General features: G+C 35.5%; 1 protein-coding gene across 9 annotated transcripts in view; it reads right to left on the bottom strand.

Annotated features, from left to right (window-relative positions):
- Gpc5 (glypican 5) overlaps positions 1–26,538 on the bottom strand; it is a 1,453,028-nt gene that overhangs the window by 1,412,858 nt on the left and 13,632 nt on the right. The gene's annotated exons all lie outside the window — the stretch shown is intronic.

Below are 26,538 nucleotides of genomic sequence, written 5' to 3'. Positions count from 1 at the left end.
TTGATTAATTTATTAGTTTCACAAATACAATGCTGAGATCTGTTTTTTTTAAATTAATAAAGTCATCCTTGTTGACCCAGAAGGTTATCTTTTCTCTCCTTTAATGTCTCTATATAAAACAAATCAAAATGTATCCACCCATCTCTCATATTCATCTCTTTATTCCAACTTTCCTACCCCTTCTCATTAAACTTACAGTTCACTACTTTGGTTCCCAGAAAGTGCTCATCACCTAGAGCAGTGATGGCGAACCTCTGAGAGCTTTCAATGATAACAAACAGCCCACCGTTTGTTGGTGTGCCATAGGTTCGCCACCACTGACCTAGAGTCTTTCTCTTCTAAATTATCCTCCAGCCTGGCCCATGTCAGTCAGTTTGCATCAAGCCCTTACTCTATTCAAGGAAATCAGTGATAGATGCCAAACCAGACCCCACAATCTATAGTTGTGTTTCTTCAAGTACAGTTCAAGGAAGGCCCAAATCATATTTACTTAGGTTATTAAAATTTGAATGCCTGGGCCTTATCTAAAAGAATTTCAATAAATGCTTATGCAAGCTCAAGATGTAGACTTATTGAGTTTCCTTTCCTATGCTATAAATCCACTCTCCTTCCTATTTAAACCCCATTTTTTCCACAGGCAGAAAACCTTACCATTTGCTTTTCCTAAAATAAACCTTACTCACTTATACCTTCAAGTATCAGCTAAGCCTTCTTTCTACCTCGCTTTCTTTAAAGGCGCCACTCAGGTTTCTTACTTATCAAGAGGACTTTTCCAGCTATATAGCTCATATTATTTTCTCCCACCTCAGGACACATGTAGCATGTTATTGTGCCAATTACTATTTATTGACTAATTATATACTATTATTTAGGTCATCATAGGGTTATGCTGTTTCCTTAAGAAAATCTTAACCTGCCTCATATTCCCCACAGGTATAGCCCTACAGGTATAGCCCCCTGTTCCCAATTATGTACTCAGTAAATGTGTATTGAATGGATGCTGAAAGAAAGGCTAGGAGTGGCACCTTGGAAAGCTTACCAAGGCTTAGAGGAGCCTAGGATGTGTACTGTCTTGTTAAAAAGTAAATTAACAGAGATGAGACCTTTTATTCTTGCTCCTTCTATTTCAGCACAACTAGGAAGGCTGATGATGATGTAACAGTGATAACATCTTATATTTAACACTCAAGAATTTGAGAGTAGATAATTGAACTTAAACTATCAATTTTAAGTCATAGAAAAGACTTTATGAATAAATCTTCAGTAGCATGGGAGCTAACACAAAGAATGAACAACTGGGATCTCATCTTACTAAAAACTTTCTGCACTGCAAGAGAAAATACCAACAGAGCTAAGAGACAACCTACAATATGGGAAGAAATTTTTAGCAGCTGTATCTCAGACAAAGGCCTACTATTGAGAATATATAAAGAATTGAAAAAAATCAGACCCCCAAATTCAAAGACCCAATTCAAAAATGGGCATCCAAAATGAACAGACATTTCTCAGACAAAGAAGTAAAAACAGCAAATAAATATATGAAAAAATGTTCAACATCACTGGTCATTCGAGAGATGCAGATGAAAACAACACTGAGATTCCACCTCACCCCACAAAGAATGGCTGCTATCAAGAAATCAACCAATAACAAATTCTGACAGGGCTGTGGAGAGAAAGGAACCCTTCTCCATTGTTGGTGGGAGTGCAGGCTGGTGCAACCACTGTGGAAATCCATATGGAGATACCTCAAAGAACTGGGACTAGAGGTCCCATTTGACCCAGATATTCCCTTACTGGGTATCTTCCCCAAAGAATTAAAAGAATAGTACCACAGCGATATATGTGCACCTATGTTTATAGCGGCACAGTTTGTAATAGCTAAAGTTTATAAACAGCCCAAGTGCCCATCAACTGGAAACTGGATAAAGAAGATGTGATTTTTTAATAAAATGGAGTACTACTCAGCCATAAAGAACAAGAAAATAGAGTCATTTATAGCTAAATGGATGCACCTTGAGGCGATACTCTTAAGTGAAATAAATAGGACACACATGTGTAAATACCGAATAGTTTCTCTAGTGTGAGAAACTGAAAGTGTAAATAAGGATGAAAATGATTAAAATGAATAATTGATAATTTGAAATAGGAAAAGGTCCAAAGGGGTAGAGGTGGTGGGAGGGGAAGGGGAAAGGGAAGAAGGGAAAGGAAATATTATGAGAATGAAAAAAAAATGGAAACAAAGTCTATGTATATAGGGAAGGGTGGAGGGGGTGAAGGGCGCATAGGTAATGGGGAAAAAATAAGAACTGAGAGACATCATGTTCAAGTACAAGCACCCAATGATAAACGTAAATGAATTGTATACCTAAAATGTACCAATTAATATATAAATTTTAAAAAATTAAGTCATATTATATACTACTCTACTACTACTGTATTAATTATTCTTAATACAACAAACTATGACTAACAAGTTAGTCAAATAATTATTATGTTGATAAAAGTATAATTTAAAGTTCAAAGCATACAAATATTCATTATACTCTTGAATATAAATCACTTTGACAAATATATTTATTCCGCATCACCAGGTACTATGCAAATCACAATATTGACTACTTGGACAATGGCATATGAACTATAGAAACTGAACATAAAATGGTCTCCTTTTCTCCTTATAAAAAGGAAAACTGTATTCTGCAGAGAGATAGCTACAACACATAGACTCTACCAAACACACATAAGTAGTATGTATTCTACCAAACTGCTTTATTCTTTTAATTCAACTAAGTGTAAACACAAATGACACTTTAAGAAACCTTTTCTACAATCATAAAATAACAAGTTTTTTTTAACTGTCTTGTTTGTTATCAATTACCTTATCCTTCTCTCAGAAAAAAAAAAGTCACACTGAAAACCTCAAAATTCAAAACACATTCCCTGCCTTCTGTATCTCTTATTTGACTTTTCAGATATTACACAGAGAAAAACTGGAGACACAATCACCCTGGATCTCCATTACCAGCCCTGCCCACACAGTTAACACAGTGACTGTGTCCTCGGAATCAGAAAAGCATTACCTAAACCATTTATTCACACCAAACCCCACTGATTTCTTTATCAACTTTCAGTTTGCTCTGAATCACTTCATCAACTCCATCAAACATCAAAGCACCTACATACCAGGCTCCATGCCAAGTAAGGAACAAGGAATGCAGAGATGAATTAAATGCAATCCTTGTTCTGAAAAAAATTTATAATTCAGGAGATACATAAACAAATAAGGACCATAAAGGGGTCTGGGAGCCCTGAACATAGTGTACAAAGAAAGGCGGTCATGGCTTCACCAGACCTCAGGCTCAAGAAGCTGGTTGCTTTCTTGTGTAACTGCTTGGCATGTGTTCCTAATATTGCAAAATCCAACTTAATCAAACATAAATCTTTAAAATAAGTATAAATATCTCCTTATATTAAGCTATTTGTGTAGGGGGGAAATATTGAAAATAATAGTGTTTGGGCAGCACACACTCATGTCCCTTCCCTCATTCAATCATGACTCTTACAAAAATAATTCACATTCCCACATCATCAATATGATGGAAAAGAGTGCTATTAACAAAAATTATGTTTCAAAGTTACCAAAAAATTGAGGAATGTTCTATGTGAAGAACCAGAGTAAAAAATGTACATAGAAAATAATGGGACTTGCACTAAAAATTTCATTGAAAAAGGGAAAATAAAAATACACTAGCTGGTTATTTCTAGTTATTACTTCTTTTTATGGTATTTTCCAAATTTACAGTTGTAATCTGAAAATGCAATATACAAGTAAAAGTCCACACTGTCCTTAAAGTAAAGTCCACATTCCCCAACATCAGAGGAAAGAAAAGAAGCATATAAAAAGATTAGGGTTAAAAGGGTCTTTAAAAATGCCCAACCTTCAAAAGAGATTTTCAGATATTTCATGGGAACTCTGAATGCTCATTTCACAGTTCAGTAAATTTTTATTAAATATGAATCTTTATAACTAAATTAATTAAGGTGCTTTAATGCAATTTTAGGAGCCTAAGTCAATGGGACAGTAGTTATGCAGAGCACACTAGACCCTTCAGATTATTAAAAATGTGATGAAATCCCACTTCATCTTCTTGCCCATGGCTTCTTGTGCTCCAAATGTCCCTTGTTCCTACTTTCATGGCCTCAATATCATCTGCCACCTCTTCACTAAGTTGGCTTCCAGCAAATCAAGGAGGTGACATATAGAAAGGAAAAACAAGTCAGTATCAACAGTTAAGGGTGGAAATATGTACAGTAAACCCGAATAACTATTTTTAGAAAGTAAAGGAACCAACAGGTAGGTGCCATTGGCATTTATAGTATTTATATGCTCATTTAGATACTACTGTAAATAAAATATTTTTCCTATTACTTTATTATATGACCAGAGAATCTTCATAAGATTCTTTGCAGTGTTTTCTGTATGAAGCATCTCAGCAAGAAAATCACTTTTAATCACATTATTAAGGAGTGAGGAGAAGAAGAAGAGGAGGAGGAGGAGAAGCAGGAAAAGGAGGAGGAGGAGCAGGGGGAGGAGGAAGAGGAGGTAAAACATCAACCCCTGGATATAATAAAAATTTTCCTCCATTTTCAATAGTCGCTAACTCTCAGAGTCTCCAGATTCTCTGGAGCTAAGTGGCCTGTTAGGTCTCTTGTAGTTATTGGGGGAGGGGGGATTTGTTTTAAACAAGCTCTCTTGAAAAAACAATCAGCAGAAAAAGCTTAACTGCTCAAAACAAACTAAGGCATTTCTTCACACTATTTATGTAAATTTGAAAGAATCACATACATAATTAATTTTTTAGTTGTCATATTCTACATGTATATAAAGACATCACCCAAAACATAAATAAATCAAAACAAGATACAAAATTGTCATAATGAGATAGAAAATTAATCTGGTTCTGTCACAGAATGGCAGTGGGTAGTTTTGCCTCATGACTTGGGTAACGAAGCAATTAAACAATTTCACATAACATGAAGGTTAAGGCTATATTTTTAAAACATTTATTAGCATTACTAATATTAGCAATAGCTTTTTATAAACTACTTACAATGCATAAATGTCAGTGGTGTTAACAATCGTTATTTCCATCTAATCCACATTACAGCCTATAGGTAGAACTATTATCCCTGTTACACCCATGAAAGAAATCAAGGTTCAGAAAGGTTAAGTAACTTGTTTGAGACCACAAGGAAGTGAACAGTGCAACCAGATCTGGGACCCAAGTTTGTCTGATTTCCATGTGTAGTTAACTTCTTTCATTCTACTTAATGACACACCATTGCTCATTACTTAGCCTACTGTTCAAAGTCCTTCTTGAGCTGAGGCCCAATCTACCCCTTCCTCATTGTTTTCCACTGTTACTTTGTATATGCACTTCACTAAAATCATACTGAAGTATTTCCTTTTCCCATCTTTGTGCCTTTGCCTAAAGTGTTCCTTCCTGGAGCCTTATTCTCAGTCCCTAACCATATCTCAACTTACATCTATTGTTCATAAGAGCAGTTTGTCTTATATGGAAATCATGACACCTTTCTCAATTCTCATGTAACTTTCTTTGTTCATCTGGTAAGGTATTTATCACCTTGTTACTGGGTATTCTAGTTTGCGTGCCTTGATTTATCGCTTTTGGTAAAGTCCTTGTGTAGAGACTCAGTGAAGAGTTCATTTTCATACTCTCAAAGCATTTAGCCCAAGAGAGAATGTGGTTGGTTTAAAATATTATCATTTGTTCTCAGGAGAAAAGAAAGTTTCAAAATGAATGTTTTGCTTTAAGGCTTAGAAAAATGACATGTTACTAGAGTTACATAAAATGAGCTACTTATTAAAAGTTTCATTTACAAGGGAAAATCATACATAATTGCACAACATATGCACACTTGCTCACTCTTAGATTAAGTAAAGAAAAGTAGAAATACAAAAAGTTGAGATTTGGTCTTGGTTAATTTTCACTAAAATAAGGAGAAAGAATCTACTTGGATCATTGACAATTTTATAATTCTGATTCTTCTGATTTTCATAAAATTACGGATAAATATATCTAATAATTTTTAAATTTCATTTTCATTAGTACATGTTTTCAGAACATAATGTTTACCTTGCTTGTGTGGAACCGGCACATGTATATAACACATCTTAGTTACTTTTATCATCCCCTTTCCCTCCCTTTATTCCCCCTCCTACATCTCTTGATTTCCTTCCCATTTGAGAATGATAAATTTCATCAAGAAAAAAATCACTTTAACATTTTTACTTTCATTTACCTTTCTGGCTAATCTGTAAAACTCCAGATAAAAAACATAGCAGTGTCTGTACAGTAAAAACGTGTACATGAATTATTCTGAAAGTTAAAACTTTTTTCACTTAATTAGGTCTTAATTAAAAGCAGAAAACACGGATCAAACAAACTTGGGGTGTCATTAAAGAATTTATCTGCCTTCACTGAGTTCTCTTATGGAGATTTCCATAGTCAACTAATTGTGGCAAAAAGGAAAAAGAAATATACATTATCAAACAGTGTGTTAGCACTGCTTTCTGCTCAAATCTGTCTATCTAGGCCTGCCTGCCTGCTTCCTTTCTCTACAAACCTCTTCAAAACTTGAATCTATCAGCCTTCTACTCACCAAATAACTAGAATTTCACCAAGAGGAAGAAGAAAACCATCTTATCCAACTGCCTCATCTTTTACCACAACATTTCAGACCAAATAACTTCCATCTTATTATTTTGTCACTGATAATAATTTTTCTGTTAACATGCATATGTAATCAATCTTTGTACAGAAATGGCCCCTTATCTGTGGATTTATTCTCCACAGCTTCAGTTATCTGAAACAACTATCATCCACAAGCATTAAATGGAAATTTTCATTAAAAAACACATTCACATACCTAAAATGCATATCATTCTGAATAGTATGATGAAATCCTTTCCCCCAGTCTGTGGATCATGCTTTTATCCAGTTTATCCATACTGACTACTCTACCTGCCTGTTAGTCACTCAGTACCTGTCTTACTGTCTCAGAATCATAGTGCTTGGGTTCAAGTAACTCTTATTTTACTTAATACTAATTCCAAAGTATAAGAGTAGTGATCTTAGCAATTGGGATATGCCAAGGAGAAATGATAAAATGCTTCCTTTACATAAAGAGGTTAAAGTTCTCTGCAAGGAAAGAAAAAAAATGTATGCTACGGCTACTATGATCTATGTTAAGAACAAATCTTTCATACATGAAATTGCAAAGAAGAGGAAAGAAATACATGCTGGCTTTACTGTCACACCTCAAACTGCAAAAGCTACAGTCACAGTACCTGATAAATGCTTAGTTAAGTTGGAAAGACATTAAGTTATACAATTCATAACTGTATGTGGTTTCAGACACTCACTGGGGATCGTGGAACATGTCACCCAGGATAAGGGGGACTACAGTGCCATCAATTTTCCCTTCAGAAACTTTCTGGAATTTACACTTTGTAAATCTTAGTACCTTCAGCCTAATACAAGCTTCAACTATCCATAAACTACCCATTCTGTAGTGACTTCTGTGGGGTACAATATGAAAACTATGGCCTGAAAGAATATAGTTTCAATTGTGTGATAAGTAAATGAGATAAAAGATCTCAGCTACCTACACATTATTGAATATGTAGATATAATTGATTCATTATTACTAGAGATAGGATTAAAATATGAAAACAGTATATTATCAGTGTATAATTTCATCTTGAGTCATTCTAATAATATCCATCACAATGTTTTTAGTTTCCAACTTACTATGATTGCTATCAAGACGTAGGTCTGTGGCCACATATGGTAAATGCTAATCAACTGAAAATCTCAGATACTGATGATTACACAAATATTTTTCTAGTAGTTGTTTTTGGAATTGTTACCCAACTTATGGTTTTCATTTCTTTTTCATCCCCAGATCATTATTCTTGAATTAGACAACAGCAGATGGTACAGATTACTTGTTTCTCCAGATGTTCTAGATTTTTTAATGTGAAAACTGGTTTACAATTGAGAAAATAATAAACACTTTTAACTAGTTTCAAAAACATGTTTAGTTTCCATGCAGTTAAGTAGCAAGTCGAATTTACTGCCCCAAATTCAAAACTAGTGTGCTGTGCTCTATTTTTTAAATGCTTCATTTTTCTCTGCTATCCCAGTATCACAAGCTGACACCTAGCACACTATAATTATGCAGTAGATATGCTATGTAGATTTACAGACTAACTCTATAATTAAAAGTTGAATTTTTTCCTTTATAGCAACAAAATGGATACCGTACAATAATGAATAAACAACACAAGGGAGTAAGACATGCCTGTATTTTGTTGGAAAACATACTTTCCAAAATGTTGTTTAGGGCTGGGGATTTAGCTCAGTGGTTCTGGCGTCTGCCTTGCAAGCACAAGGTCCTGAGTTCGATCTCTGGTACCAAAAAAAAAAAATACAAAATGCTGTTTAGAGCTATGTGCTCCAGTCTTTGTGCTTCCTTAGCACTTCCTCTGTGAAATATTCAGAAGATCCTATCTTCCACTCTGAGCAAGACTGAGCCTGACTGTATTTTATTACATTATCTGCGTAAATAAGAAACACCTTCCAATAAAATGCCTCACTCTGCAACAACAGCAACAAAATAAACAAAGGTCTAATCTCGAGTCACTTTATTTTGTTAAATATTTTAAAACTGATAAGAGAGGATGCTGGACATTTTACAGAATCCACAATACTCAACTAAGACGTGTAGGTTGGTATTTATTGTGTAATAGATATCTTGTGTTAACATATCTGGCTTAATCTTCACCAGAGCCCATGAGTATTATAATTGTCTACATTTTAGATGTACATGATACATAGGAGTATATAACTGGTCCAGATCCATAGGACTAATCAGTGGTGGTACCAAGACTAAAGCCCAGGTGATAACTGTGAAGGATAATGCAAACATTGAGCGTAGAAGACTTTGTAAATATTGAATAAAAGAATATACATGCTAAATTCTGGAAATGTGAGGGGAGTCAGAAATGGAATTCAAGTATTGGGGAAATTGCACAATCTGTGTGAAATACTAGGGGATCACTGGCTCAAGAGAGCAATCCAAGAATTCATTAGTAATGCACAACTCTGGAAATGTCAATACTACACAGTACTAATATGTGGCTAGCTAAGCTACATGTTGCATTTCTACTTCATCAAGATTATGAACCAAGTCTTCTGAATGATTTTCTGTGGGAAAAGAGCTCCAAATTTAGGAACAAACTTAGTGTAAAAATACGATTTCTTTTACTTTCCATCAAAGTTTTATAGAGCACATCTAATCTGAATAGAACTGTTGTCCTTAGTTACTTTAGATCTGAACTCACTAGTTCAGTAGCCACTAGCCACCTGGAGCTACTGAGCAGCTAAAATATTGCTAGTCCAAAGTGAAGTATGTTGCAAGTATAAAATACACATTGGTAAAAAAAACACAAAGCATGTAAAATATTCAACCAGTAATTTCATTCTTTTATAAATTTTCTGTGGAACTGGGGGTAGAACTCCAGTAATTTTTACTTTATGTGTTGAAATGATAAAACAAACTGCATCATATTGAGTTAAACTACGTTATTTATATTGGTCACTCTTCCCTTTTAATTCTTTTAAAATGTGACTGCTAGGAAATTTTAAATTTAAAATGTGGTTCACATTTTATTTTTGTTGGAATACTTCTGATCTTTTAAGTGTACTTAGTGGTGAATATACTAATGAGTATTTACACTGTATTACACAGGCTGAAGCATGTTAACATCAACACTTCTAACTTCTTATCTGATATAACTTTTAGTTTCTGATAAAATACAAAATATTTACTCAAATGCACTGTTTTTCAAATTGTGTTTTGAATGGTTTAAAGTGAGCCATCTTATTTTGGTACCACACTTATAAGACAGCTGCAAAGCATTGGAGCCACCAACTGTTCAAAAGTGGCAACACCCAGGTCTCTGAATCATTCACAGAAAAAGAAATAAGTATATGAGAAATAGTTCTGTAACAGAAAAAATATGTTGAAAACATTATGTAGACAATATGTATGATTTATATTTTTAATTGATGTGGTTTGTCCATCAAAGAAAAATAAATTGGTTCACATTTCAGTACGTTCTATTTGGAAAATAAATGGAAATTCTTCATAAGAATATGAATATTCATAAGAATACAAAAAATTGTAAAAAGACTAAAAGAATTATAATATTGAGTCATGCATAGTTATGCTGTTTGAGAAGGAAATAACAATAGTTCATGCAATAGTAAATAAGGCATATTAATGCATATTTTTAAAAAGAAATTCTTGCAAGTTTGAAAACTTTTTTAGATTTTAAAAAAATGTATCAATGTCTATGGGATATAGCTCTCCAGAGCTCTGCACGCGCGCGCGCGTGTGTGTGTATGTATGTTACTAAGGACTGATTTAGGGCCTTCTCAGTGAGCTATTCACTAGCTCATTTTTTTAAATTCCCTAGCTTATTTTTTTAAGTTTTGAGACAAGGTCACAAAGTTGCCCAGGGTGGGCTCAAATTTACAATCCTCCTGCTTCAGTCTCCCAGATTGCTGCAATTACAGGCATGGGCCACCACACCCAGTGACCCACAGCCTTTTTGCATCCACTAGTGTTGCTAATGACAGCTATGACTAAAGTTCTTCTAACTGCTAGTGGGGGCTTCATTCGGGTCTAGATAGCCTCTCTGTGTGGCAGCAGAGGCCTGATTGGGTTACCTTGAGAGGTTTGGTGAAAAAATGTTTAGGCTTGTTTGGCCTAAAGAATAAAATGGTACATGTACTCTGTCTAGGACTGAAAAACAGAGTCAGAACAAATTTAGCAGACTTAAATCTTCAAATGTTCAACCTTAGGACATTGTTTCAACAACAGACTTCACCTCATATAGTTTGTCTTTCATGGTGTTTAACAAATCCAGAAAGGATGCCACAGCAGCTCTGGAGGGTCTTCTACAAAGAAAAGCAGGCCATTACTTTTAGCTATAATGGTTGTAGCCAAAGAGAAACCTGAAACTTTCTAGTTTGATTCAGCCAGAAACTACTGTCAAGAACTATTATTTTCTGTTAATAAAATGAACTTTAGAGATCTGGTGTCATGTAAGGAAAAAATGCTTCAATTGCTGTGCTTAGAGAACATCAAAATCATACAAGATTTGTGCTGGGGATGGTATTAGAGGGAGATCACAAGAAGAGGAAACTTGATTTCACAAGGCTATGTAGGAGAGAGACATTGTATTCGTTAATTTTACGTTGCTATAGCAAAATATCTAAGGCTGCATAATTTATGAAGAAAAAAGTTATTTAGCCTATAGTTTTGGTGGTCCAGGAAGAGTACAGCACTGCCATCTGCTCAGCTGCAGGGAAGGCCACATCATAAAATGGCAAATGGCCCCGTGGTGGCAGCCCCTGTGAGAAGAGGAGGTCACATGGCAAGACAGGAAACAAGAGACTCAGTGAACAGAATTTTTTTTTTAATGACAACCAACACTTGTGAAAACTAACTTCAGTCCCTCAGTAACTATGCTAATACCCCTCAAGGGCACGTCTCCAACGATCTAATCACCTCCGATTAGGCCCTACCTCTAAAAGATTCTACTTCCTCAGCACCGTCACACTGGGGACCAAGCTTCTAGAACATAAAACTTTGGGAGACACCGATGTACTCTTTATTTTGGAGCACACATATCTTTGGGAAAAGAGGTGAATTTTAAACATTTAAAGAAAATGTTTTTCAGTTTTATGAATACTGTACACTCTTCTTTTTTGCTTTGTGCGCGCAGACCAAGCTTCTTAGGAATGTAACATTTTAGATTTCCTGCTTCTGGCTTGAAGTATATGATAAATAAATCTTCCACCAGAAAACTCTGAACTACCAGATTTTTGGTATAGGTCTATACCCAAATATTCAGTATTTTAAAACTCATATCAACCCCCAAATTTGAATCTGATTTAATATCTTTTAGATGTCTGTTTAAAATATTGTATCATTTTGAAATGTTTTGCTTATGACATAATTTTACACTAAGGATGATTTTTATAACATTAGCTTATGGGTAACTAGTACATGTGAAAGTATAATACGTTATCATTAATAAAATTTTAGGTGGAAGAATAATAGTGTTAAAGGTATGAGACAACATGGCCACTTTCTGTTACACAGAAAAATGAATTCTACCCTAATGAAATTATGGACTAGTTGTGGAGGCAAGACTCTTACAAATGGCACAGGAATGAAAGCTACAGAAAGGGCATAGTGTCAAACTTTATAGTGTCAACTGGTTGAAAGATCTCTTCACGTAGCAGGGAAGTGTTTCACTAAAAAGGAGGGAGACCCGGAAGGATTTTGAAATATAATGTAAATTGAACAAATAGAAAGGAAATCAGAGCAATGTGAGGGAAGATAGAAAAACAGAAATTTTCTCTGCCTGTGAGATAATGAGGAACAAGAGTCTGGCTAGACTGAAATGGCATGAATAGAACATCAAATGATAACAACAATAATACTGAGTGATATCAACCCAGGTAATCTACCAATTTGTGCACAACCTGTGCGATTTCCACCATATTAAGTAGGTTGAAAATACTGAAGTAGAAAATCAGTGTCCCAAAGTGTTAAACTGTTTGCTGTGGTGAGGGGAATGTGATTAGTTCTTTATCCAATATTTCTGAACATATACCATGTACAAGATTCTATGCACAACACCAGAAAAATATGTTTTAAAAAAAGAGAAGAACATACTTCTTGTCTGAAGAATTCACAAACCTATGGAAAGATTAACATGTAAATAGGCATCATTTCTTTTTCAGAAAGGAGGAAGTCTATTTCCTCAAAGTACAGTTTTATTTTTTACTTTTCTTCCTTTTTTCTTTCCTTTCATTTTTTCTTTCTTTCTTCCATTTCCTTTACCTCTTGTTTTCTTTTTTTTTTCTTTAGTATTCTTTTCTCAGTACTTGTATCAAGTAATACATTAAGTTGCAAGAAGGACATTGTAGTAACAAAATGTTTAGTACTAACAATGTCCAATATATATATGCTAAATCAAGTTTTCAAGCAGCTATTTCTTGTAATGAGCTAATCTAAATTTGAGAATATAGAAGTTAATAAAAAATTACAGGAGGTGATTTTTAGGAGATACCATTATTGATATTAGAAGAATGAATGTGGTCTTCAGAAGCTTGCTGTCACTATTTGTTGCCAAAATTCTTCATGTAGTGAAAGCTGACACTGTTAAAAAAACTACCAAGGGACTGGGGATTTAGCTCAGTGGTTCTTCCGCCTGCCTCACAAGTGCAAGGTCCCAAGTTTGATCCCTGGTACAAAAAAAAAAAAACAACTACCAATTTTCTAAGATATTATGTGTTAGTATATAAGTATCAAGTAATATTAATTTAATCATTAAGGAGACAATAAGGTATTTACTTTTCTGGAGTCAATATTGTAAAGTCAATAGTAAAGATATATACTTTTCACAAATCAGAAGCATGGGTCATATTCAAGAATAATATTTGTTACAGGAGTTTGACAATTTAATACTTATATAAGTAAAAGACAAGAGTACAAATTCACCATTTTGTTATCTCAGAAAGAGATTTCCCTTAAATCTCCAACAAATAGAACATCCTCTTGTATTTATATGAATATAGGAAATTTCTGATAGAGTATGGAAGAAAAATTGTTATATTGTCTTTCCAAGTACCCATCTCTAGACTGTTTTCATTCTATTATCTATTATCTATTATCTATTATTATCATTCTATTCTTACTAAATCAAATGTTATTAAAATAGTTCAGTTGAATTCAATCATGCTGAATTCAGTCAAATATAACAAAATATTTGAATAATTTGAAAGTTAATTTTAGTTATTGTTATTTTTTCTCTTCCCATTACAGTAGGATAAAATTAATATCAGTACGGTTAGCTCCTCATTTTTGTCCAGGGTGAGGTTCTCTCTTGTTCTGTTTGTATTCAGTATTAATCTGCATGTAAACTTCCTATGTCCTCCACACTGTGGAAAAGATAGACAGTTCCAGCTTAGTAACCCCAACCAAAAGATGCAGTTCTTCCCCTACAGTAGAGCCCCAAGGGCTCTTTTGTCAACTTCTGATCATTCTGCTCAGACTGGGAAGGTAGCTGTCCACATTTATACCTAAATGTGGGTGGCACGATCCTTATCTCACTTCCCACATAGAAACAGAGTTCTGTTAATCAAGTAGGAAAAGTGGAGATCTATCCATTGTCTACCTACAAAAAATATCTCCTTTTATCTCATAGATGTGAACCAATGTGCTGACAAGTATCACACAAAGACTGTGATCAAAGTGAAAATTATAGCAATGGTAGTAGTTTTTATCAGAGTTTTCAAATTCACTCTGTTTAGGTTTTCTTCTTTATTCCAGAGAAGATTAGGACAGGCCCATGATGTTTGTGCTCACTCACAGAAAACAACAAAACAAAACTTCAATTACTGTTAATGATAAGCATAGTTTCAACTTTAAACTCTGAAATATCCAGCATGAATATTTATGCTTAATTTAGGATCAAACATTGTTTTATTGAGAGAGAAATGTTGTGGGGAAATGGGGTTGGGGGTGCATGTCTTTCTACTCTCTACCCTCACCCAGTCTCTCTCTGGAGATTCATTAACAGATGATTTTGCTCTTTCAGTTTTCTGGATCAAGGAAAGATAAATCTCTGTTCCAGATAATCTTCTGCCATTCTTTCAAAAATCGTAGCCCTGCCAGATTCAGAGAAAAAACACAGACTTCTACATCTACATAGACTCAACTCCTACAATTCTTGCACCATTGATGGATAAACGTCAACTATGCAACACAACAAGGTCATGAAACATGACATATATATTATTGTGATCATCTTTGGAAAACACACCCTTCTACATTCCAAACTACCAAGTAGCAATAGTGAAGAAAGACGGACTTATCCCACATTTGGAAAAGGTTAAAGTGAGGCAATGAATAGTGATTGCACATATTAAACCACATTCTGCTGCCAGGAACAGCATGGCCTGCATTTCTAGTCCTCAGGCTGCAATCTTGCATACAATTTTACTTCTCCTTTGCTGTTGCCTGAGAGGAGCTTAGAGAATAAGTCCTCATCCTTGACAGTTCTCTTTTAGTGGGCCTTGGTTCTAAAACTCTGAGAAATTACTAAATGCAATTAAGGGAATTAATCATTAGAGATGACCTAAAATTTGAGTTGCTGGTAAATTACTTTTTTCTTGGTTCCACCAATTAGAATGCTGGTCCATCGCCTGTCTGCCTTCAAATATATTCATTGCCTTTTTGCTCCTTTCAAACTTAGTGAACTCCTAGACTCCTGTGTCATTTGCATTATCCTGTTTAATTTCCTGGTTTTTAGTATACGATGATTCCATTAATAGGAGTAGGTGCATGTATACATCTTATTTTTATTCCCCTTCTCCCTTCATTGCCTTTTCTCTCCATCTCTAGGTCCCCTTCCCATTTACAAAAGATCTACTTCCTGGTTTCCTATTGTCTATATTTTCTTTTGTTCTTTAAATTACTTGTACTTTAGGTTTTTCATATAAGAGAAGTTATGTGATATTTAAGCTTGTGTGTCTGCTTCATTTTACTTAATATTATGGTTTCAAGGTATACCAATTTTCCTACAAGTTAAATTTAACCTTTTTGGTAGTGCTCCACAGTGCATAGATACCACATTTTTCTTATCTATTCTTCTGATGGATTATGAGTTGTGGTGGTATAAATATGAGTATGTGTATACCACCGTAGTTTGATATCTTTTAACTCTTTTGGGAAGATACCCAGAAGAGGAATACCTTGGTAAAATGGACTTTCTAGTTTTAGTTTTTTCAGGAATCTTCACACTGATTTCCATAGTGGTTGTACTAGTTTACAGTCTCACCAACCACATAGAATGGTGCCTTTTTCATCTGTTTTATTGTAAGGAAGAAACCAGGATATTTCTCCCTCTGCCATTGGTAGCATCTCTGAGCAGTGGCTGTATTTCCTTGACTCTTGTCACCTGGGTTTCAGGGACATTTCCTTCTCTCTTTGTTCCTCCAGTGTAGGGAGATGGTGCCCACCTTCTGTTGCTAATCATTGGGTTGACATATCTTATTTGACTTAACTCAATTTTTCTCTCTTGTAATTTCACTATTGAATGTCCTCTCTTTAAAAATCTTAAAGGTACTTTATTATTACTTAGGTTACTGTTATTCTATCCCTGTTGTTGGCTTTGTGTATCTGTAGTTGAATCTACAAACTTTACAAATTAAGTAAGTTTATGGAGCATCCTCTAACTTCTAAAAAGTAATTTCTCCCATTTAAAATTAATTTGATAATTTAGTAAATTATTCAGAGAAGGAAAGTATTTATTGAACACTTTTTACTGGCTATACATTTGATGAATCATTCAATTCTCCCAACTGAGTGAAGTAGGGAATCACTCTCCTTTTAAAGTGAAATAACTGAGACTCATACAAGTTGTTTAAACAGCTTGTCCAGGGTCGGACTCTTTATTATTCTTTCCACTATACTGCACTTTGCCACAGAAAATTTTCTTCTTACTCATTGGTCTTTATCTTGACTTGAAAGTGGTCAATTTGATACATAGTTGCGCATCTTGTGTTTTTACTAAGCTCCATCAAGTTCCTTGTTTCCTTGGTATTTTTTTCTATACTTTGATAAATCAAATGTTTCGGCTCAAAATTCGTTACTAAAAGAAGCCAACTAATACACGAAGAGGAGGTGAGGCATAGACTCAGTCAAATCACCAATAACTAATTTTCACCACTTCTCAAATAAGAACCAAGATGCATTATGTAAAGGTACAATTCCCAATGAGAAATGTAATTGTGTTGTATACCTAAAATGTACCAATAAAAGAATTTAACAAAATAATTTTCACTTCTGTATTTTCTTAGTGCCTGTTGTGTAGAAAGATATTCATAAAAATTATTCTTAGCATTGAAATAAACCTACTTGCTTACACAGTAGGCTTGAAACTTGTTGAAAAAATCATATTGAAGTCGTGTCTTCACTATTTTAACCATGTTGTCACAAAAGTGCTTCATCATAAATTAATGGTTTAGTTGAAGCTATATTTGCAAAGAGAAATATAAATAGCATGAAAGCTATTTTGGTATTATTGAAACTTGTTTGCAAATCCAAGAACACACATCTTTTCGTACACTTCCTTATACATAGAAAAACAATGGCAATTTGAGTTTTTGTGAGTTTCTTTGGGGGAAAATGTAGATTTTAAAAAAATGATTGAGTGTGAAGACAGAAGCCAAAAAAAATCTAAAAGGCTGAAATTGAAAACAAAGTATCTAGGCAAGACTCTAAGATGTCCTCCAATATTTCCTGTCTTGGGTACATACAGCATACATAATAATCAGGACTACGAATTTATTCTATTCTACTCCTGTGGTTAGATTGTTATATAAAACTGCTAACCTTGAGATAGGGAGATTCTTCTGGAAGACCCTACTTAAATAAACCCTTTAATACAGATAATTTTCTCTGCCCACAGACTCTGACTGCTACACTATTCAGTTGCTGAGATGGAGGGGACCTTACAGTAAGTACTGTCCACTAGGAGCAATCTGAGGAGTTTAGAAGTCTAGCTGACAGCCAGGAAATGGGGGACCTCAGTCCTATAACCACAAAGAACTAGATTCTGCCACACGAATGAGTTAGGAAAAGGACACTGACATGGAAGAATTTAGTTGCCTAATACAGTATCTCCTGTTAACCTGAGCACAACCCAGGCACACTGGTCCTGGACTTCTGATCTGCAGAACTGCAAGCTAACGAGTGGTTATTTTTGTAAGCTACTAAGTTTTTAGTGATGTTACATAGCAGTAAAAAGTGAACACATCTGTTTTCAGCATGCTGCAAAAGCATGGGTTGATCAAAAGGGTTTTCTGTGCACAGACTTGTTCCCCATAGTCCACTGTACTGTGTTTTATGAAGTATTAAGGTGTCACTACTTAGCCTTAATACATCAAAAGCATATGTAGTATCCAAAGTTTAACACGCACCTCATTTCTGGACAAAACTCCAACAATTGCATGGGCTTGAACCTCAGTGATATGTTTTGCTCCTCCATAATCAAGTGTCTTAGCAGATGATAATTCAGGATACTGGATGCTATGCTATCCTCAATATTTTCTCCCCAAATACAAATCATTTCCCTGTGTCATAGTTAATAAAAATGAATGGCATTTTGTAGAAGTCTTTTTAGTAGTTTTATTTACTGCCTAATAAGTAAATTTGAATTTTGAGAGGTATTTTCAAATAGCAATTTACAAACATCCAAAAAGCACAAGCTTAATCACAAAAATCTAGAATGTTGTTGAAGTCCAGGGTTTATGGAATTAAACTGTTTTGGATAAATCAAAGTCTTGAAAAAGTTTTTTAAAATAACCTAATGGCATACAAATATATTAAATCTTAGATACAGTTCACTGGCAGGCCAGCTACTTGCCTTTATCTCATTACTGTAGTAATGTGAAGTTTGAGCAGTTTACTTAGGCAGTGAGGTTAACTTTATTAATATCAGCATGCTGTTCCAGCATCATACTTCTATTTATAGTGTTTCAAGTTTTATTGGTTTGTTTCAGCCTTGGTATCTTGAAGTGATGGAAGAGACACACCCATTATGACCACTCATGACTGACTGACGGACCAATTAGGGCATGAATTCACTTGACACAGTAAGATTTTAAGTCAAGCAGATTTTTAAAAATTTACCTATGCCCTGAATATTAGAAGATTTTATGTACTGCAATCTATATCAATCATTAAAGTATGCTGCGTGGGTGGTGTGAGATAATATACATAGCACACCTAAGAATATTTCAATGTATTTATTTGCATATGCATTAAATTGTCTGCTCTATTTAAAGAAAATTATAGTTAAATATGGCAAGTAAAATCATGCTTTAAAAAAATCATAAAGTTAGAATATTAGGTAAATATTATTTTAGGTGTTGATATAGCAAAAACTGAAAATGATTGAAATTTGGGAAACAATGCTTTATTTCTAAATCTTTATTCTATTTGATTCCTAGTTCTGATTAATTTTAATTTTCCAAAATGTATTTTCACGTTTTAGAATTTGAAGGCATTTCTAATTACTTGAATATTTTTACCAAATGCTTCACAAATTACTTTCTTCTAACAAAGGCTCTAGATCCAGATGTCTCTACATTTTGTGTTTAAACATTCAATAATAATCTACTTTAATCCTTGGCTTCATATGTAAAATTTTGTTACATACAGCATTTTTTTTGTTTTTTGGTACTGGGGGATCAAACTCACAACCTTGAGCTTGAGAGGCAGGTGCGGCGCCACTGAGCTAAATCCCTGGCCCTACATACATTGTATTTTAATTCAGAAAATAAAATAGTTCAATAGTCACTTTTACAGTGATTACTTTCACGTGTTTTAAAAATTTGCATGTTCATATTCGTTTTAATATTTTAAGTTCATATTTCATTGTCACAAATATATAACTGAAACCAGTATCTGACACTTTGTTCAGTATTTATGGTTTAATGATAGAAAATACCAATAAAATTCTACTGATCATCCTATTTAATATAAATCATAATCACTTGCTGCTTCTGAAGATGAAGAAAAATACTATTTTGTGAAGTATTTTGTACACCTCCAAATCTTAGAATTCTCCCATTCTACCCTTAGGGCCTCCATATTATCTCAATTCTCCCCAGATCATTAGCAATGAAAACGGATAATGTTTTATACTATGCTCAGCCTCATTTAGTGTTAGTTACTACAGCTATTGCCTGTGTGTATATTTTACTGTGTGACTGGCACCAAAAGCAATCTTAGGTTGGAAAAGCAGATTCTTATTTAGGTGCACCCTGGAATGCATTATAATTACAAACTCAAGGGAACATATACTGAACACAATTTTACATTTATGTTATGGGCTCTGCCTGCTGGCAGTGACAGTAAAAAGTAATGAGATGAAGACAAAGATTTCTGCAAACACTTCTGCCTGGAAAAAAAAATGGTAGAAGAAGGCTCAAGGGAAAGAAACACTGTAAAAGTTCATGTCAGATTTGAAAGAAATACGTATCATTTGAAACAAATGTGACAACAACAGTGTTAGAGAACAGGTTAGCTGATGTAACAAAAAGACCAGGAACAGACTAGCTCAAAAAAAAATAAACCACACACACACAAAAAGTGAGGAGTTTTATTATTCTTTTACACATCATTCGAGAAGCAAGCAAGCAATCCAGGAGTCTCTGCTTCACAAGGGCACATTCAGCAACCCAGGTTTTCTATGTGGGTTCTTCAACCACTCCCAAAGTCTCTCCTTGACTACATGTTCAAAACTGGTTCACAAGCAGCATACATCTGTGTTAAAACAAGACTGGGAAGTAACATGTATCACTTGTCACATCCTATTGTCAAGAATTCAGCCTTACTATCCATCAAGGAAATCGGAAAAATGTAGTCTCCAGTTGGGCAGACACTCAGCAAAAATTCAAGGTGTTTTATTACTGAAATGAAAATAGGGAACATATATTGGGGAACAATTAGAAGTTACTACCTACCTTTAGCCTCTAGACCAAGTATCCAAATGCAACAATCCTCCCATATGAAAAACACAGGTCTTCCCCAAGGAATGCAACTAAAGATCATCCTTGTTCCCAGTTCAAAATCTGAGATCTCTGAGTATTTTTTGCCTCTTGATACAAAGGTCTCAAGGACCAACAACTATTATTATTATACAAGTTAATTGCAATCCAATACATCTCAATGCAAAATGGTGGAGTAGCATACAACACCATAAGGGAAACTACCATAATGAAAATAAATGGGAAATAGCAATCACTATGATTTTCAGTTTGGCAGAAATTCAGAAGGCTTCCTTCCCAGGAAATTTAGTAAATTCCTTGCTTAAACTCTGGTTCTGATTTCCTGCAGGAATTCCTTTGACTACTGCCACCCCATGGTCACTGGATTTATCATTCGGAAAATTCATTCTCTTTATCTATTTTCTACTGTGGTGTCATATCCATTTGGCCCCGATCAGGAAACACACACACACACACACACACACACACACTGATTTGAACACTGAAAGCTCATTACAAATAATTACTAAAAGCAGGACTTGCCAGTTAGAACTACAGAGAACTCAAAGGAATATAGGAATATTAGATACAAACAGCAGCCACTATCTCTAGGCCTGAAATAGATCCTCCAGGACAAGCCCCACAGAACTCTCTCTCACACATGACAAGGTTAGTCACCATAGGGTTGAGCCACCAGAATTTACCAGAAATCCACTCTTTAGAGCAGTGATGGTGAGCTTTTTAGCGCTTTCAATGACAACAGCCAGCTACAGCATGCATGCCATGGGTTTGTCATCACTGCTCAAGTGTTAGTAACTGTTCATTGGGTGGCATTTTGCTATAGACACATCACTATGCAGCTACGTGATGAAGCTGTTGTCTCTGGGTGCCGCTCACAGACGTACCCTGAAGGATCTGGGCAATGGAGAAGTTATCCACGTCACAAGGGCCTACCAGATGAACACACCAAATCAGGAAAGAATACTCGTTCCTCATGCAAACTCTCCAGAAACTTTTATTGATAAAGCTCAATACCATACCAACTCCTGTTAGGTGGAAACTATTTGAAGGCCAACATATAGGCAAAGAAGAATTTACAGCTGAAAAGTGTAAGTGAATTGGCACACCTCTGAAATGAGCTGTTGAGTCACCCTCTTGGTGATTATGTGGCTTCAACAGTATTTTTTCTGCTGGTAGTTTACAACTGGGAATTGTTGGAGACAGGAACCATGACTGGGATTTCTTTGGAAAATAATCTACTCTCAAATTTGAGTTGTCTCTTAGACTTACATTCACTTCCATGTTAAGGCATTCTCAAAAATCAAGTCATGTTACTGTTCTTAAAACTTCTGACTTAAGTCATGATGGCAAATCCCTGTAATCCTAACACTCCGAAGGCTGAGACAGGAGGATCACTGTACTGGGAGCCTGAAGACAGCTTGGGTTACAAGGGTAGCCTGAACTGCATATCTATCTCAGAAACAAAAACAATTTCAGATTCTACTTTATTTTCTGGTTATGATTTATAGCTGTCACCCAAAGACTCATTAATGGGATTTTGGGTAAGTGTTTGAATCATGGGGGCCTGATACGCCTCAGTGGACATATCAACTGGTGAGTTTATAGCTAAATGTGGTGAGAGGAAGGCCTGGTGGGAGGCAGTGGGTCACTAGGGGCATGGTCTGGAAAAGTGTATTTCTATCTCTTCTCTCGGTTCTGCTTCCTGCTGCCATGCCATGAGCCACTTGTCCTCTGCCATGCTGTCCTGCCTTGGAGCCAGGAGTCACCAACTGCGGACTGTAACCTCTACAAAGTATGAGCAAAAAGTAAACCTCTTCTCCTTTGAGTTGTGTCAGGTATTGTGTGTTAGCACCGGGAAAGTAACTAAGACAATATTCACCTCTCAATTTAGTGATGACTACCTTGAGCCCACCTAGAATAATTAGGTTCAGGAAGGAGTGGAATGCCCTTAAACTACCTTGTAGAGCGGATTCCTACTTGCTAGTTGAGAACATATACTAGAGGCTTTTGAGAAATGCTAAGGGACAAAGGTATTTCCTGTTTTAAGGTACAGAGTTGGTTTTCCAATCTGTGAGTTCCTGAAATATTGTCAAATCAGCCAATCCAGATGTTTATTTTAGGATGAGTCATCAGCAGAACTGGATTCCCTTTCCTTTTGCTTGCAGTGGCTCACTTTTACCTGGTAATTACTCGACAGCCTGCCCTATCTTTCTTTACCCTTCAATTACCAATCAATAATCTACTTCAATTTTGTATTGCAGAAACACCCCATTTCCTGATAATGTCTGCATTAGTTCAAGTAAGTTTAAACTGTTATAACAACAATGATTTAAACAGAGAAGTTTGTCCTCCCCACACTAGTCTAGAAGTAGGCAGGCTCTCTAAGTCAGGTGTAGCAATCACCTGTCACGCACTGAGAGCCTAGCCAAACACTTGGGAGACTAATTATCTTGACTCAAGATTTAAACTAAGAAGGAAACAACAATTTGTCCTTCCTTAAATAGACCCTTTCCAGAAGTGAGTTTGTTTTCTTTGCTCAGTTTTTCTATCACCATCACTATCTGAACACTTACAGAATCTCCAGTTACGTATAATATCCCCCATATTCCTCAAACCAAGAGATTTATTTTATGGCAAAGTTGAGGCCACTAACACACTGTCCAATAGTCTTAAGTAATACACTTCATCCAGGATCATCATAATTACAAAAATGCTAACACCACATACAATAGCCTCATTAAGGCTCAAACAAGCATCAGGCCAGGGACAATCCCTCCTGGGTCAAGATAAGCCACCATGAAGTATGCACTAAAATCAATGGCCAACATAAGATACTATATTAGTTTTCTAGAGAAATGCAATTGGTAAAATATATAGTATATGTATAGATAGATAATTTTTTTTTAAACACAAGGGGCTTTATAAGGTAGGCTTACAGGATCAGAAGTGAAAGCCCATGATGGCCATCTGTGTGCTCAAGAGCTGGAGGATCCAGTAACTGCTCAGTCCGAGAATCTGCAAGCCATGAAAACAAGGGATCAAGGATACAGCACCAGTCCAAGACTGAAGGTCTTTAAGCTAACAGATAGTTGCTGGTATGACTCCGCATTAGAATTCTGAAGAAACTGCAGTATATCCATAGGACATGGAAGCAATAGATGCACCCACTCAAGCAGAATGGACCTCTTCAAAATATATGCTAACTTACTTCTTTCCTTTTTATTCCATCCAGGCTACAAGCCTATTAGTTGGTAATACCCACAATGGGAGTGGGTCCCTTCCCCTCATTTGCTAGCCTGCTTGCCAGTCATGTCTAGACACACCCAGAAGTGTGCTTTAATAATCTGCTAGGTGTGTTTTAATCAAGTTGACACGTCATGATTAACAGAGATACTATAGCCCCAGTATCTAGAATACATGTTGCTTCACTAAGAAGCCCTCACAACATGAAGTAAAAGGATTTCATCAAGAGGTGAAAGACTGACCTCTCAAACCATTACTTGCGATCTATTTGCAGAATCTGTACTCCCTAGCTCTGAAACTTTAGGTCTTCCGTATCTGAGGTCCTGGTCTGTAAGTAGGGGACAAGAAATGGTTTCATTATGAGTATGCAAAGAACTTGATGAAATTAATTTGATGCTACAATTACCACCTAATAATTTTGGCCTCCTTCATGAAGGAACAATTAAGAGTGGGAGGTGGTACTGTTATGGTGACTACGACTTGTCCTGATAACCATGAGCTAGAGTAACAGGTATAAAAAGAGGCAGTTTTTACTGAGCTCAGGGGACTCACCAGGCTACATCTATACTTTTTATGCTCACTTAATGAAAAACTGGAGTAGCGGAAGGCCAGAAAGTATATGGCAAGGAGCCCGTCTCAAGTTTCAGTGTCCAGGTAGTACCACCTATCAGTAACTGAAACAGAAATGCTAGTAAGGCAGAGATCTAGGAATCTAGAAGGAATGGATGGTGAAGGAAAGGCTGAGTATCAATGACAAAAGCTGGAGGAGCAGCTAATTCTTTTTTACAGTGTCATGATTCTGCCCGGCAACAGCTTTGATGGGCACTTTTGTGATTAAGCTGGGATTAATGCAAGACACAAGCATAAGTGCAGGAACTGCGTTCCATTTGACACCTTTTGTGCACCATTTTAAATCTCCTTGATCCCACCTTGTCACTTCTGAGGCAACAGATTCTATGCACTGACCAGCAATATAAACCACCACACAACATCCCTTGTTGTATCTGTATTGTATCCTTGGCTAAGGAAGCCTATAGGTATCAATATACATATGCTACCCAGTTTGGGGTGGTTAACCTCACAAAGGCATGGGAAAAAATGACCCTCCATCTTTCAATTCCTAGGCAATTTTGGAAAGCATTTCTACCTTTCACTCTCAGTGTCTCTGAATTTTTTTCTAGATGTTTTTCACTGTTAACTATTTTACAATTTTTGTTTTGCAACTTGTTTGTATCTAGGAAAATCATTTCATAATGTGTTAAATTACCTCACAGAAGTCTTACTAGTAATTTTTCTAAAAATTATTGCAGACAACTATTTTGAATGCTAATATTGATAATTTTGCCTACACTTTTCCAAGTTATGCCAAAAATTTGTGTTCTATTTCACTCGAGTCTATTAATTTACCAAAGCAGAGCTAAGTCACAGTGATGACACCTATTTTGCTAATTTGTTGAGATATTTGCATTATGTATTGTTTCACATCTGTCATAGGTGAGGTTGTATCATTACATTTTAAAAGTATTTCTTAGATCCTAATGCTAACACAATGAAATGCGTTAGGAAGCTCATCACTCCATTTTTAGGCTTCCTGACAATACTGGCATTGCTGCATCCTTAGCAATATGTAATTACTCAATATCCCAGTTCTCTAGGCTGTCTCTGAAAATAATTATTTAATTACATCTAATAGAATGTTGATTTACTGACATTTTCTCAATCATTTTGAAATACATCTTCTCTAAAAAGTGACTAGATGACTGATTTTAACGTAAAAAACCAACACAGAATTTTTATTTTAAAAGAACTTGTTTGAAACTAAAAGTGAAATTACAGGAAAAAAATCACTGAAAATACCACTCAAGAACTAACGTTGTGACTTCTTTGCATACCTCTCTTTCTGGTGAGAGTATATTAGGGTAAAGCTTTCTGAAATTTTTATAAACTTTTTATTGGAACAGAAATGTGATTTATCCCACAAAATCTGAGAAAAGGTATAAACTTAGTTTTCCCTACTATCTTTACTTTGCTCCTTATACTATTTCTCATATGAGAAATTGTGATATTTAAGTCTTGTGTGTCTGATTTCATTTAGAATTATGGTTAAATCTTTTGGGAAGATATTCATAAGTAGTGTATAGCTGGATCAAATGGAATTTGTATTTTTAGGTAAATTCAGATATTAAAACCCCCCAAATATTTCTGCTCAGTGGTAACATCATTTTACATTCCCACTATGCTAACATATAATGAAAGCTGGCCTAGAAGGCAGCATAGCAGTTAAGAAAACTGGTTCCTGAACCAGATTTCCTAGATTTTGACTTTTTGACACAGGGTCTCACTGTGCAGTTCAGCTTGGCCTTGAACTCAGGGCAATCCTCCTGCCTTAGCCTTCTGATAACTGGGATTACAAGCATGCATCATCCCACCTGGCCAGACCTCCTAAATGTTCACATTGGCTGCCTCATTTACCCCTGTCAATTTGATCACCTGTATACTTTCCCGCCTGCTTCCCCAACTTGGGAATATCTCATAGAGATGTTAATGT

The sequence above is a fragment of the Heterocephalus glaber genome, unplaced genomic scaffold (assembly GCF_053883595.1).
Source record: "Heterocephalus glaber isolate CG9 unplaced genomic scaffold, H.glaber_assembly_v1.0 deba00001577, whole genome shotgun sequence".
Classification (NCBI taxonomy): Eukaryota; Metazoa; Chordata; class Mammalia; order Rodentia; family Bathyergidae; genus Heterocephalus; species Heterocephalus glaber.
This window is presented reverse-complemented; position numbering and strand designations above follow the sequence as displayed.